The following is a 12915-nucleotide window of genomic DNA, read 5'->3' on the forward strand; positions in this document are numbered from 1 at the left end:
TTACTCCATATTCAATAAGTTTATAAAATGTTTTTGTGCCCAAGCTTTTTATATCTTTTTCGAGTAAAACAAGTAGGCTTCCCGGCATTTCCCGCTCGTAAAATACGCTTAAATATGCTGTTTCACTTAATGCAGATTTCGTATTTATTATTATATTATACTGGACCCAATATATTGTAATGATTTTAAAAGTTTATAAATAATGACTCCTGCGCCACCACCGATAATCGAAACCTAAACGTTTAGCTTGCGATTTACTTTTTCCTTTGACGTTAAATGCTGAGCCGGAGTGCAAGTTTGCTGGAAGTTGAAAATTAAAACATGAACCAATAATTATTACGTTGTGCATGCATATTTGTTATGCCCTCGTGTAACCTTCACTTGGAAAATTCAAATTATTTTAAAAAATTTCCACACTTTTGTTCCGATTTGTCTCGGCTAAAAAACAAAATATAAAGTCTCGCATGGGTTTGAATACCAAATATACAAAGTCCCATGTCTATAAACTAAAAAACTGGCATATGAATTTTGTGGGCACCATATCTTATATATATATATATATATATATATATATATATATATATATATATATATATATATATATATATATATATAACTACCTAATTTACTCACATAAAATTAATATACGAAAGTATAAATTTATGCGTAAACTTTAAATATTTACTTCAAAAGTGCTCAATACTTAGGTAGAGCTAGTCAGTAAGCTATAAAATATATACGGCGATTAAGCTACGCAGAATATTCAGTGTAGCTTAATCGCCATATATATTTTATAACTAACTAACTATATATATATATAAATATATATATATATATATATATATATATATATACGCATACATAAATGCAAGAACAGGGTTTGAGTTTTAAATAACCGTTTTACGTAAACATCAAGTATAAATCATGTAGGATATCTCCATGAATATAATTACACGTAATAGTTTGATAAAGACGATTATCTCAGGAGAAAAAGAAAAATACTTAATTAAATTAATTGAAATAAATGTTTAAATGAATATACAAACTATATATAAAAAGTTTTGTTTTTTGTTCAAAGAAAAATAAAAAAAAGGTTTTAATATGAATTTCAGCACATACAAAAACGATTATAGGACTATAGATTGTTGCTTGTTTTTTTATTATCATTTTGCAGAATATAATAAAGTTTTATAAAGAAAATGAAATAAAAACTAGCATCAATGATTGATGCAATTTAGGCCAGGAAAAAAGATTTTTTCTGATCTGGTTGCACCAGAATTTTGACGGGGAATATTTATTCGTCGAATTAAGCCAACATTTCACGCTTAGTTTTGAGTTCATTTTGTTTTAACGCAGTTTTAACATAGCAAGTTGTAGCAAATTAAAATACATACATTTTCCAAAAGCGCCATTTGTTTTGTTTTAGACTAGTTAACCTACAATTATTGCCACAGTAAGAAATACGTTGCTATTTATTTTCAAATTAGTTAACAATAATTGACTAATTATTTTGATAAGATTTAATAAAACTATAAAAATATGTTTAGACTTTAGTTTTATTTATTTAAACGAAAATATTTTGCGGAAATTTATTATTCAAGTAAAACAGCAAAATGCTTTCATATGTGAACTGTTACACTTTTATGTTTACTGGTCTTTGTGGAAATCGTTCGCGTATGCAAATGATCGACATGACACAAGTTTATAAAATTAACGAATTATTTAGAAATAAGGCATTAAGAATTATTAAGACATTAGATATTAATAATTATTAAGACATAAGATATTAAGAATTATTAAGACATAAAGCAGGCACACATAGTGTTTTTGCAAATGTGCATTTTTGACAGAAGTCACTTGAATAAATAATATATATTTGAACCGTGAATTTATAAAAACTACTAAATAAATCGGGAAAACAAACTAATAAATGGCAGAACGCTGACGGACACATACTAAAATAAAATTTAAATAAAAAATTAATTAATTTAAAAAAAAAAAATTAGGATGTTTTTTTCTTTTAAAAAAATGTGATTTTAATATTTACACATCTGAACGTAACGACTATAAATATAGAGGAACAGGTGCACAATTTATCCGGAAATAGAAATCTTCTTACGCTCTGGAAAGACACGATAACATGCCAGTTGGCAAAAAGACGCAAGACTATTATGGCAAACGGACGTTAAGTATTTTATAAATTCATCCTAAATGTTTTACATGTTACCTTCTTTAACCTTTTTTTCTTGTTTTATTTATGTATTTTTATTTATTGGTATCTACTTTCCTGTCTAATTCGTCACCCTCCCCATGCTACAAAGTAAACTAGTGATAAAAAACAAAACGTAATGCGAGAATTATTTTTCTCCATTAGAGTAGATAAAATTAGGTCTTTTAAATTAAAAAAAAAATTAGGACTTCTTTTTTTCTTTAAAAAAATGTAATTTTAATATTTACACATCTGAACGTAACGACTTTTATTCCATAAATAGATAAGAACACGTGCACAATTTATCCGGAAATATATACTTACATTACTAACATTGCCTTTATCATCCTAATTTTGAATCGAGTTGTTTATCACTCGTAAATGTATATTTTAATCGACTTTTCATTGACTCTTTTTATCATTCGTAACTATATATTTCACTTTTATTTTTAATATTTTATCTCCATCTGATGATGATTCAAGAAAGAATCGAAAGCGCTCGTGTGAACCATGAAACATTTGTAAATACCTTCCATCTTAAAGTAAAAACATTTTACGAAAGATCGAAAAAATGAAAAAAAAAAGAATCATTAAGTAAGGTATCTCTGTTGTTTTTAATAATGTTTGCCTGAATAAAGGCATGCTGCATAACTACACTCATATATATATATATATATATATATATATATATATATTCTGATCTATGTGAATAAAGATTTTTACAAGAAATTGACGCCTCTAAACCCATGAAAATGTCTTTAGTTTGAAGTAATATTTTATTTCCTTTTTTATATTCAATTTTCACCCCAAACAAGGCACAGTGTCACTTCGATGTAGGGAGCTACTATCGGGGACATAAGTTGCGGGAGAATTATGAAGAGAGATAAGTTGCAAGATGTCTTTTCATATTACACTTGAACTTCTGCATGCCATTTCAGTTGGGAAAAACAGAAACCCGAGAGAAGGTTGCAAAGTCTAGCAGTTCTGAGGAAGAAAGTATTGGAGTAGGAAGGTTTTTTTACACATAGAGATCTCTACTGTGAATAGGTGTGACGTAGCTGCTTGTCAGGTTTGTATCAGGGGGTCACGTCGAAAGAGTACAAGTGATTGTAGTTCGTCAGAACATTCACCAGGCAGAGGGATGAAATATTTCGCCGATCGGACAGAGGCCGAAGCTTAGATAACAGTTCAGAACCTATCAGGTTGGCGACCCTCTTTTGAACAATATCCAGGAAGTGGATGCAAGTAGCAGATGCACCAGCCCAAATGTGACAACAGTACACCATACATGAGCGAATGGTGGCCTTATAGAGGTGCACAATTCTTTAAGGTGTGAGTAGCTTTCTAGCACGGAAGAGAGAACCAACTTTCTTCGCAGCAGCCTTGAAATTCTCTCTATATATCTATTTCAGTTCATGTTTCCTGTGAACGTTAGGCCGAGTAGTTTGAAAAAAAAGTACTTTCAGATAATGTTTTTTGGCGATTGCTATTGGTGATAGAGAGGGTTTCTTGTAATTATTGAAAAAAACAAGATTAGTCTTTGTAGCATTGAATGTGATCATCCATTTGTGTCGTCATTCAACTACAGATTGGGGGTAATATTCTAGTGTTTCTGCCATTTCCTTAGATATGTGCTCATATGTTTTCTTCTCGCGTCTACCATAGAGAGTTGTGTCACCAAAAAATATACCCATCCAGAAATAATTTTATCTGGAAGGGCATTTATGAATATCAGGAATAATAAAGATCCCAGGATAGAACCCTGAGGTACTCCCGCATCTATATCATATTGTATAGATCTACGACGATCGAGGACAGCCTACATTTTCTGCTACTTAAGAAGGATTTTATTGCATTATGTATTCTTCTAGTGATACCCTATGATCTGGTTTTCCGTAGAAGACCGTCGTGCCATACTCTGTCAAAAGCCTTAGATATATCAAGAGCTACCGCTCTACCCATCCCTGCTTTGTCCAATGAACGGTATATACTTTCAGAGATTAAAGTTAGGATGTATGATGTGGAACAGGTTTGCCTCTCTCCATATTGATTGTCGGTCAGAAGTTTAGCAGCTCTAAGGTGATTAACAAGAGCTTGATTAATTATGGTCTCAAATATTTTGGCGAAAAGCGGGAGGAGGCTAATGGAGCAGACATTTAATGGAGCAGTTCTTTCGCCAGAGTTCTTGAAAACTGGTATCATAGAAGCTGTTTTCCAGCAGTCAGGAAAGCAAGATTAGGAAGTCATTTGTTTTAAAGTTTGGAGAAAACGATTACAACCTCAGCGGAGCATTTTTAACAACACTACCGGGATGAGATCGGGACCACATGCTTTTGAGGGGTCTATGTTTTAGAAAATAGCTCTGATTACTAAAATGACTGGTAAATATTTTAAACTAGTTGAGAAATCTGTAGTTTTGTCAGTTTCAGTAACATTCTTTCGCTGGCCTGAGGTTTATAACTTTTTGTTTATAGTTATTATTTTTATGTGTAGAACAATAAGCACCCGTTTCTAAAATTACGTTTGTCAATATCATGTCAAGCGTAACAATTTCGGAGTGATGCCTAGGATTGTAAGTGTTACATTTGATATAACGTGAATTCAAAAGAGCATTATTATAAAAGTTAGAATTCTATTCTAATATCAGGAACTTGATTGGATGTTTAGATAATACACTGGGGTCAGCTGGAATGATAGAATTAATGACGAATTTGGGATTGTTCGATACTTTATGGACGTCACATAATGATGGATTCGGTTTATGATAAACGCTAACGAACCCAAAATGTCAGTTAAGATGAGCTCGACGAGATTTACAAGGTTGTGCTCTGTCAAATTGATAGTTAATCTGCACTATATCTATTATTCCTTATTTGGAATTCATATTTTTAGATGAGCATTATATATATTAATTTATTTTTATTTCGGACTATTATTCTCATCTTTTTTAGTTGTTGATGAAAAAAAACAACAAAAAAAGATGAGAATAATAGTCCGAAATAAAAATAAATTAATATTAATCTGCACTCTTTAGAAAAACGTTTGTATTTCACTTATGTTTCTATTGTATGCTCAATCCCATAACCTTAGTAGGGAAAAGGTATGAGCTAACAAGTCAGTAATATGATTTGAGTTAGGAGCTTTTATTGTAATATGAAAATTACATAGGTATCTATTCTAATCCAATGTTTGTTGTCTACAGCGTGGTCAGATTCCTGACAAGTAGAATAAAATTGCTTTCAAAGTCGGAATTAACTTGGGCTACAATTATGTTTTTTTTAAGACGAATGGGAAAAATCAATTGATTATAGCTATCAATATGAAACCTGATAAAGTTTTACGCGAACTTATTCTTTTCAGCTTAAACGGGATGTATCATTAATAGTGAAAAGACGATTGATCACATTTTCCGATGGTTGCCATAGGGGGATTTCCTAATTTTTCCTTGAGTCAGCTGTAGATGGGCATATTTTTTTTCTGATGGACGAGTTTATATGAAAATGTTTCTCATGTTCTTTAAAGAAAATTTAGTGTTGGCTGGTAAAAATTTCAGTATTAGTAAATAAGTTCAGAGATTTAAATAACGTTTTGGCCTGATTATTATTGTGATAAATGCAGTTTGGAGGGCTATGTTACGGGATTTATTAAGTTCATGCACACAAGTGAGCGGTATGTATGATAATCCAGTTCGTAATGATTTTTTTTTAATATCAGTTGGTACAAAATACCGGATCTTTATTTTTTTGTGTTGTTTTTTCCTATATATTTGTATAGGCGCTTTTTCACCTTTGAGGACGAGAAGCATTACGCTGCTAAACGTCATTGCATAAGAAGATATCTCTCTTATTCCTTTACCTAGTCGAGTTTGTATTTTATCTAGACAGCGTTGCCTTACCATTGTAGATTTATATTTCAGCTTTATTTTTTACTATCAATAACTTCAGACTATAGCTGACTGGGATAGCTTCCGTACATTAATATACGATCTACCCTTGCATTCCATGTTTAAAAAGGATGTGTCGACTAGAGTATCAGATCTGATCGAATGGTTAATTGTAGGCATAGACCGATTCATACCATCCAAAAAATTACAACGAAAACCTAACAGCCAGCCAGTGTTCTTGCCATAATGTGCTGCTGCCATCGCGCACAGAAATCACTTTTTCCATAGCTACCAACGTCATACATGTACTGAGATTAAATTATTTTCAGGACAGCTAGCAACTTCTGTAAAAGAGTAATAAAAATGCAAGAGAGCTACATGCTTAGTCTGTTAAATCCCAAGTAGCTGAGCAGCGGATTGGTTCCATCGGTTTTGGCAAATAGCAAACAGGATCCTGAACAGAAGCGTGTGTTCTATCCCAACCATCAGCAATGGACCTGAGGTCATCTCGTCAGCATCAGACAAAGCCAAAATCTTTGCGAAGAACTTTGCAGCTAATTCTACCCTATGCGACCAAGGCCATTTCCTCCTACAAAATACAACACGCTATGCAACATATAAATATCTGTGCGTGAGGTTGCCAAGATAATTAAGAACATTGATCCAGTAAAGCAACTGCTCCTGACGTCATTCCAATTATAGTGTCAAAAAAAACTTCAACCAGAACTTACCCCCATACTTACAAAACTGTGTAAGCGTTGTCTTTACGAGAATTGCTTCCCAACACCCTGGAAAAACTCCTCAGTATGCTCTCTATTAAAGAATTCAGGTGACAGGTCATCTCCCTCTCAGTACAGACTAATAAGTCTCCTGTGTGTCATGAGTAAGTTGCTGGAATCCATATTAAATAGGGAAGTAGTCAACCAGCTCAACAGAAATAACCTTCTTAGTGGCATGCAATATGGTTACCGTTCTGCTAGATGTACAGCTAATGTGCTATGGTTATATCTCATAGGATTAGTGAATCTCTCGACAAAGGCTTCTTTTTAGGGCAATTTTTCTTGACATATCAAATGCCTTTGATAAGGTATTGCATAAAGATCTACTTCACAAGATTTCCAGCTAAGGTATTACTGGAAATGTTTTCTCAATTATTAAATCATTTCTCTCTGATAGGGTCATAAGAATAGTGATTGATGAGCAGAAATCAGAAGCACACAGTATTAATGCTGGTGTCCCTCAAGGGTCGATCCTGGGCCCAACGCTCTTCTTGATCTACATCAAGGATCTCTCAAAACACATACTTAAATCATTTGTTGACATCTATGCTGATGACACCACCATCTATGACAACACATCAAAGGGGATAAATGACAAAATTCTCTCTGATTCTTTCTCCTCTGATCTTGAGCGTGTGGTACAATGGGGGAAGTGGTGGCTGGTTACTTTAAATGCATCTAAAACCAAGCTTCTATCTTTACATCATCAACGCTCTGATCCCCATCTGACATCAATTTAAATGGATGGCTCTCGTCTTGGAGAGGCTCCATGTTTTGACAAGCTTCTGGGTTTGACCTTTACTCCTGATCTGAAATGGAACACGCACATAAAATCTGTTGCTAAGGTCGCTGGAAAAATGATGGGATCCTTCTACCGCTCCAGTAGATATCTCACTGCTGATGCAATTCTCTATCTATATAAAAGCCAATTAGGTCCAATGATGGAGTACTGCTGCCATATCTGGGCAGAAGCTTCTAAAACCAGTCTATCCTGCCTTTACAGAGTACAAAATATACTTCATAGCTTAGTGGGGGATGCCCTTTTCTCTTCCCTGCAACCTCTCTCCCACAAAAGGGATTTTGCGAGCCTGTCTTAGTTTTATCGTTAGTTTCATGGGGAGTGCTTGTCTGAGCTCCACTCTTTGTCCCCCCCTCGCCAGTATTTCACGAAACGCATTCGTCTAGTTGAAACCACTGGCAGAAATTTCCCACACTCTTTATATGTGCCTAAATAAAAACGTAGATTCCATGAGCAAAGCTTCTTTCTTAGAAGTGCACTCTCTTCCGTTTGCCAGTTTCCCACCTGACTATAACTTTGATGTATAAGTCCGACATAAACAAGTTCCTGTGGAACCGCCCCCTTAAGTAAGACACTTTATCACATAGCCATTACTAGGGATTACTACGATATTATCCCATTGATTACTGTACACGCACTAACCCTAATCCCCGAATGGCCTCCGGGTCTTGATAAGTGGTGACTTCCTTGTAAAAAACGTAACCTACACAGAACTTTCCACGTGTTTTTCCGTAAGGATTCGTCAGGCTAACAGATACTTAAGAGGAAGAAACGCAGCAATTTCGTAGCTTAATTGCCATATATATTTGCATAACTTTTTAAGTAATTTTACTCACGTACTGAGCACTACTAAATTGTGTTGAATATAGTTTAATGTGTTTATAATAGTTGCGTATCAGAAAACAATATAATGGACAGAAACAATTGCCCAATAGTATTGTTGGATGAAATCTGGAATGTTTTCTTCTTCTCTTTTTTATTATTATTATTATTATTATTATTATTATTAGCAGCTCTGGAGTGTAAAATACTATTGAGCTACAACATGACCTTTTTTCTGAACTAAGAGACATGTGTATACATATGTGTATGTGTATGTTTTGTGCATGTACCTACAATAATATGAGTCCATCATTACGTATGGTCTTGTTGCATGTGAGTGTAACAATCGTGTAAGGGTTAAGAGTAATTTCACATGGTGCATCCATTAAAATATATGAGACGATAATTAATTCGAACGAAAAATATGCACGCAATTTGTTTTATTATTTTCATTAAAAATAAAATTCCTCGCGACTGTATACACGATCCTATTAGGTGCGGTTTTCCGAGAAGACCACAGACTGCGTGGCTGCAACATACGAAATATTTCACCATTTCGTATCGAACTGTTGGGTCTACTTAAAGCGTACTTGCACCTTTTCTAAAGAAAAGAATGTATTCGAATAGTGCGTAGCTTTTTTATGGTGGGGTAATTAGATGGAAAACCGGTAAAGTTCCTATCCTTGAATCACGACAAGCACGCAGAAACCTTAAAACGAGTACAGTATTTTACCCCGTTACTTCCGCTAATTAGTTGTTGGTATTTAACGAGAGGAATGCATTTCCTTGTGAAAAATAGAGTGCAAAAAACATTAAAGGTTTGTTTTTGTTTTTTTAATCAGGTTTAAATATCACAGACGAAGATGCATTTTTCAAATTTTAGAGTCAAGGATTGATAACGACACAGCGAGTGTTATGGAAAACAAAGTCGAATCTAAATAATGCGAGGAATATGTGATTTCTTTGATCACCCATTGAGCTCGGGGTTTTTTGTATAAATTATTTGCAAGCGGAAAAGCGAATATCAAAAGCAATTTAGTATAAAATAGAAAGAAAATATTCTTTTTAATCGCATTACACCCACTTCTCTCTTTCTCGTTCTCTGTTTTTCCTTGTTTCCTTCTTTCATTCATGTTCTTTTTACCTCCTGTTCTTTATATATATATATATATATATATATATATATATATATATATATATATATATGTATGTATATATACATATGTATATATACTTATGTATATATATATATACATATGTATATATACATATGTATATATACTTATGTATATATATATATATATATATATATATATATATATATACACACATGTATGTCAGGTCATGTCATATGCTACTGGTACCATGTAACCCAGTACAACCTGCCTAATGGTCGGATCACCGGCGACTAAACTGGTTCCCTCACCAGACTTGTTTGGTAAGGAGGACGGCTAGTCTCTCTGAAGGATTAAATACAAGACCTTTCAAAGGGCGAATGAACCCTTTTCTGGTTCACCGGCCAATTAGCACCGTACATATTTGTATGTATATATATATATATATATATATATATATATATATGTGTGTGTGTGTGTATGTGTGTGTGTGTGTGTGTTGGGGTAGAGAGGACTCCCGTAAGCCGTAGTAAATGCAACCTTTCTAGGAGAAGCAAATCTCTGATTTAAAAAACCATAAAGCGGCAGACCAGTACCCGCATTATGCTGGTCTGCAATTTAACATGTTGCTGGCTATCTTGCTCTTGCTTTTTGCTGGATCTGAACATTTTGAACCGAGAGAGAGAGAGAGAGAGACTTAGCTGTCGTACAAAGCTAAAACTCTGTAACATCATCTTTGTATAGATATTCCCTCAGGTATTTGGGCTCATGGACTTTCAGTGGCTGAGGGAGTGGCACTCGTTGGACAAGACGTTGCAATAATAAATATATTTATGTATATATATGTATATATATGCATATATTTATGTGTATATATATATGTATATATATGTATATATCTGTATATATATGCATATATGTGTGTATATATATATACATATATATATATATATATATATATATATATATATATATATATATATATATAAATATATATATATATATATATATTATCGTCTTGCTTAGGCCTTGAAACCGTCCATTCGATTTAGAGCTTCTGGGATGAAAAATTTTTTTGCACATGCGTAAATAAATAAAAATCAATGCAATTAAAGCTTTTATTTAATCTACAAATTTTCCGCGTATAAAATATGCAAAGAAAAACAACACTGTAAATGGCTTCTTTTTTTGTATTAGCATTGCAAGTTGGAACGATTTTGAAAACAAAAAAATATGTTTACGGTTTTAATTATTTTAAAGTATTTATATACGATGTAATCGGGTAGTTTTATATATATATATATATATATATATATATATATATATATATATATATAATGTGTATTAATTAAAGGAAACAATGCCAGCAAAGTGCCTGATTATAAAGAAAATATTTTTAATATAAGAGAATAATATTAATTTTAAAACATTTGCACAATGTCAGAAATACATCAGTAAAACCAGTATCAAATCCAATATAGGATGACCAGTTCATCGTTTGAAAATATTTGACTCTATTCAACCTCTGTATAATACCTATTTTATGTTATTGGGGTCCGCATATTTTTGTTTTTAAATTTAGCTGGCAGAAAAAAATGATTTGTTTATTTTATTTTTATTATTTATTTTATTTTATTATCTCTTTATTATTTAATAGCCGGCCGCTCGGGTTCTCTCGGTTGTAAAATACACATAACTATGGCATTTAATTCAGGCAGGTTTCTTATTAATGATTAGAGAACTAATTCTCTTATGATTATTATCTAATATATAGTAATGGTTTTTAAAGTTATAAAAGACTGTATGACTTGAGCACCTCGGCTAGAATGGAAACCGAGACAGTTAGCGGTTCACTCTTAGTGCTTACTATCTTTCCAGCGTCGTTACCGTCTGAACTACATTGTAAAATACTGATCATACGCAAAAAATAGCTGGCGTCATATTTTATTGGATTTATCTTACAAAGAACAACGGTGTATTTTTTTATTTTTACTCATTTCCAGCATTTTTATGCCGATTAAAAACGAAATCGAAATGGTAGCACAGGTCCAAATATCTTTATATATAAATATATAAAAGTTTAAATCTGCAGACCAAATATTTACAAAGCATTTTGGTAGAGACCTTCGTGTACATACTGAAATCACCATAACATAGTGCTGGGTGTCACGATTAACACTGGTCAACCGATTTGAAGCTAGCAACGGAGCCATCTCTGACTCCATTAGCGAGAAACAAATCCATTCGGCCAATGTTAACCGCGAGAAATATCGTTGAAATTTAAACAGGTTTTCTTTAAATGTATGAGTGATCTAATCATTATATGATGATCTTCTCATGTGAGCTAAATTGACTGACTTTGTTTCAATTGTAACGTGTTCAATGATAGGAAACGAGTTTCTGAAGGGGACTGACATAATTATTTATTATAATAATTGTTAAATACTTACAGACTCACGTATTTCAGTCTTTGGGAATCATCAGTGCAGGGTGTCACGATTAACACCGATCGACAGATTCGAACTCGGCAACGAAGCCATCTCTGACTCCATTAGCGAGGACCAAATCCATTCGCCCAGCGGTAACCGTAAGAAATATCGTTGAATATATATATATATATATATATATATATATATATATATATATATATATATATATATATATATATATATATATATATATATATATATATAGAGAGAGAGAGAGAGAGAGAAAGAGAGAGAGAGAGAGAACCAATCACAGTAGAAAAAACAAAAATAGATAAGTAATTGAGTAATTTATACACATTATTTACTATAGGTTTATGTGGAGTCCATTTCGCAATTGTAGTTAAGCGAATGTTATATATATATATATATATATATATATATATATATATATATATATATATATATATATATATATATATTAACCATGTACGAAATAAAATAAATTTAGATATATATATATCAATTAATAATATCCATAATGCAATATTTTCCTACTTTTCTGACGAGAAATATCCGCCTCGAAATAGCACGGTCTAAAGAATTTTGTCCCTCGGGTTCATATTGGTAATCGTTTATTTACTAAGTAAACCCTATGTAAATTTACTTATTATCCTTTTACGTCATTATAAATTTTGCTTTTCCTAATCGGATTAAATATTTCTATTTTAGTAGGTTTATTTTATCAGTGAACACTTATTGTTTAGTTCAATTTACTTTTTCTAAATTATGGTAAACAACTGATGATCGCTTGAAAAATAATTTATTGGTATTATAGTAAATTCGAGAGCGAGTTGATGCAGTGATTGCAGGTGATTACAT

General features: G+C 32.5%; 1 protein-coding gene across 1 annotated transcript in view; it reads right to left on the reverse strand.

The window, feature by feature from the left end:
- Positions 1–12915, reverse strand: part of LOC145294102 (allurin-like) — a 72110-nt gene that overhangs the window by 54004 nt on the left and 5191 nt on the right. The window lies entirely within an intron of this gene.

Source organism: Euprymna scolopes, chromosome 1 (genome assembly GCF_053919585.1).
Source record: "Euprymna scolopes isolate OS-2025 chromosome 1, ASM5391958v1, whole genome shotgun sequence".
Lineage (NCBI taxonomy): Eukaryota > Metazoa > Mollusca > Cephalopoda > Sepiida > Sepiolidae > Euprymna > Euprymna scolopes.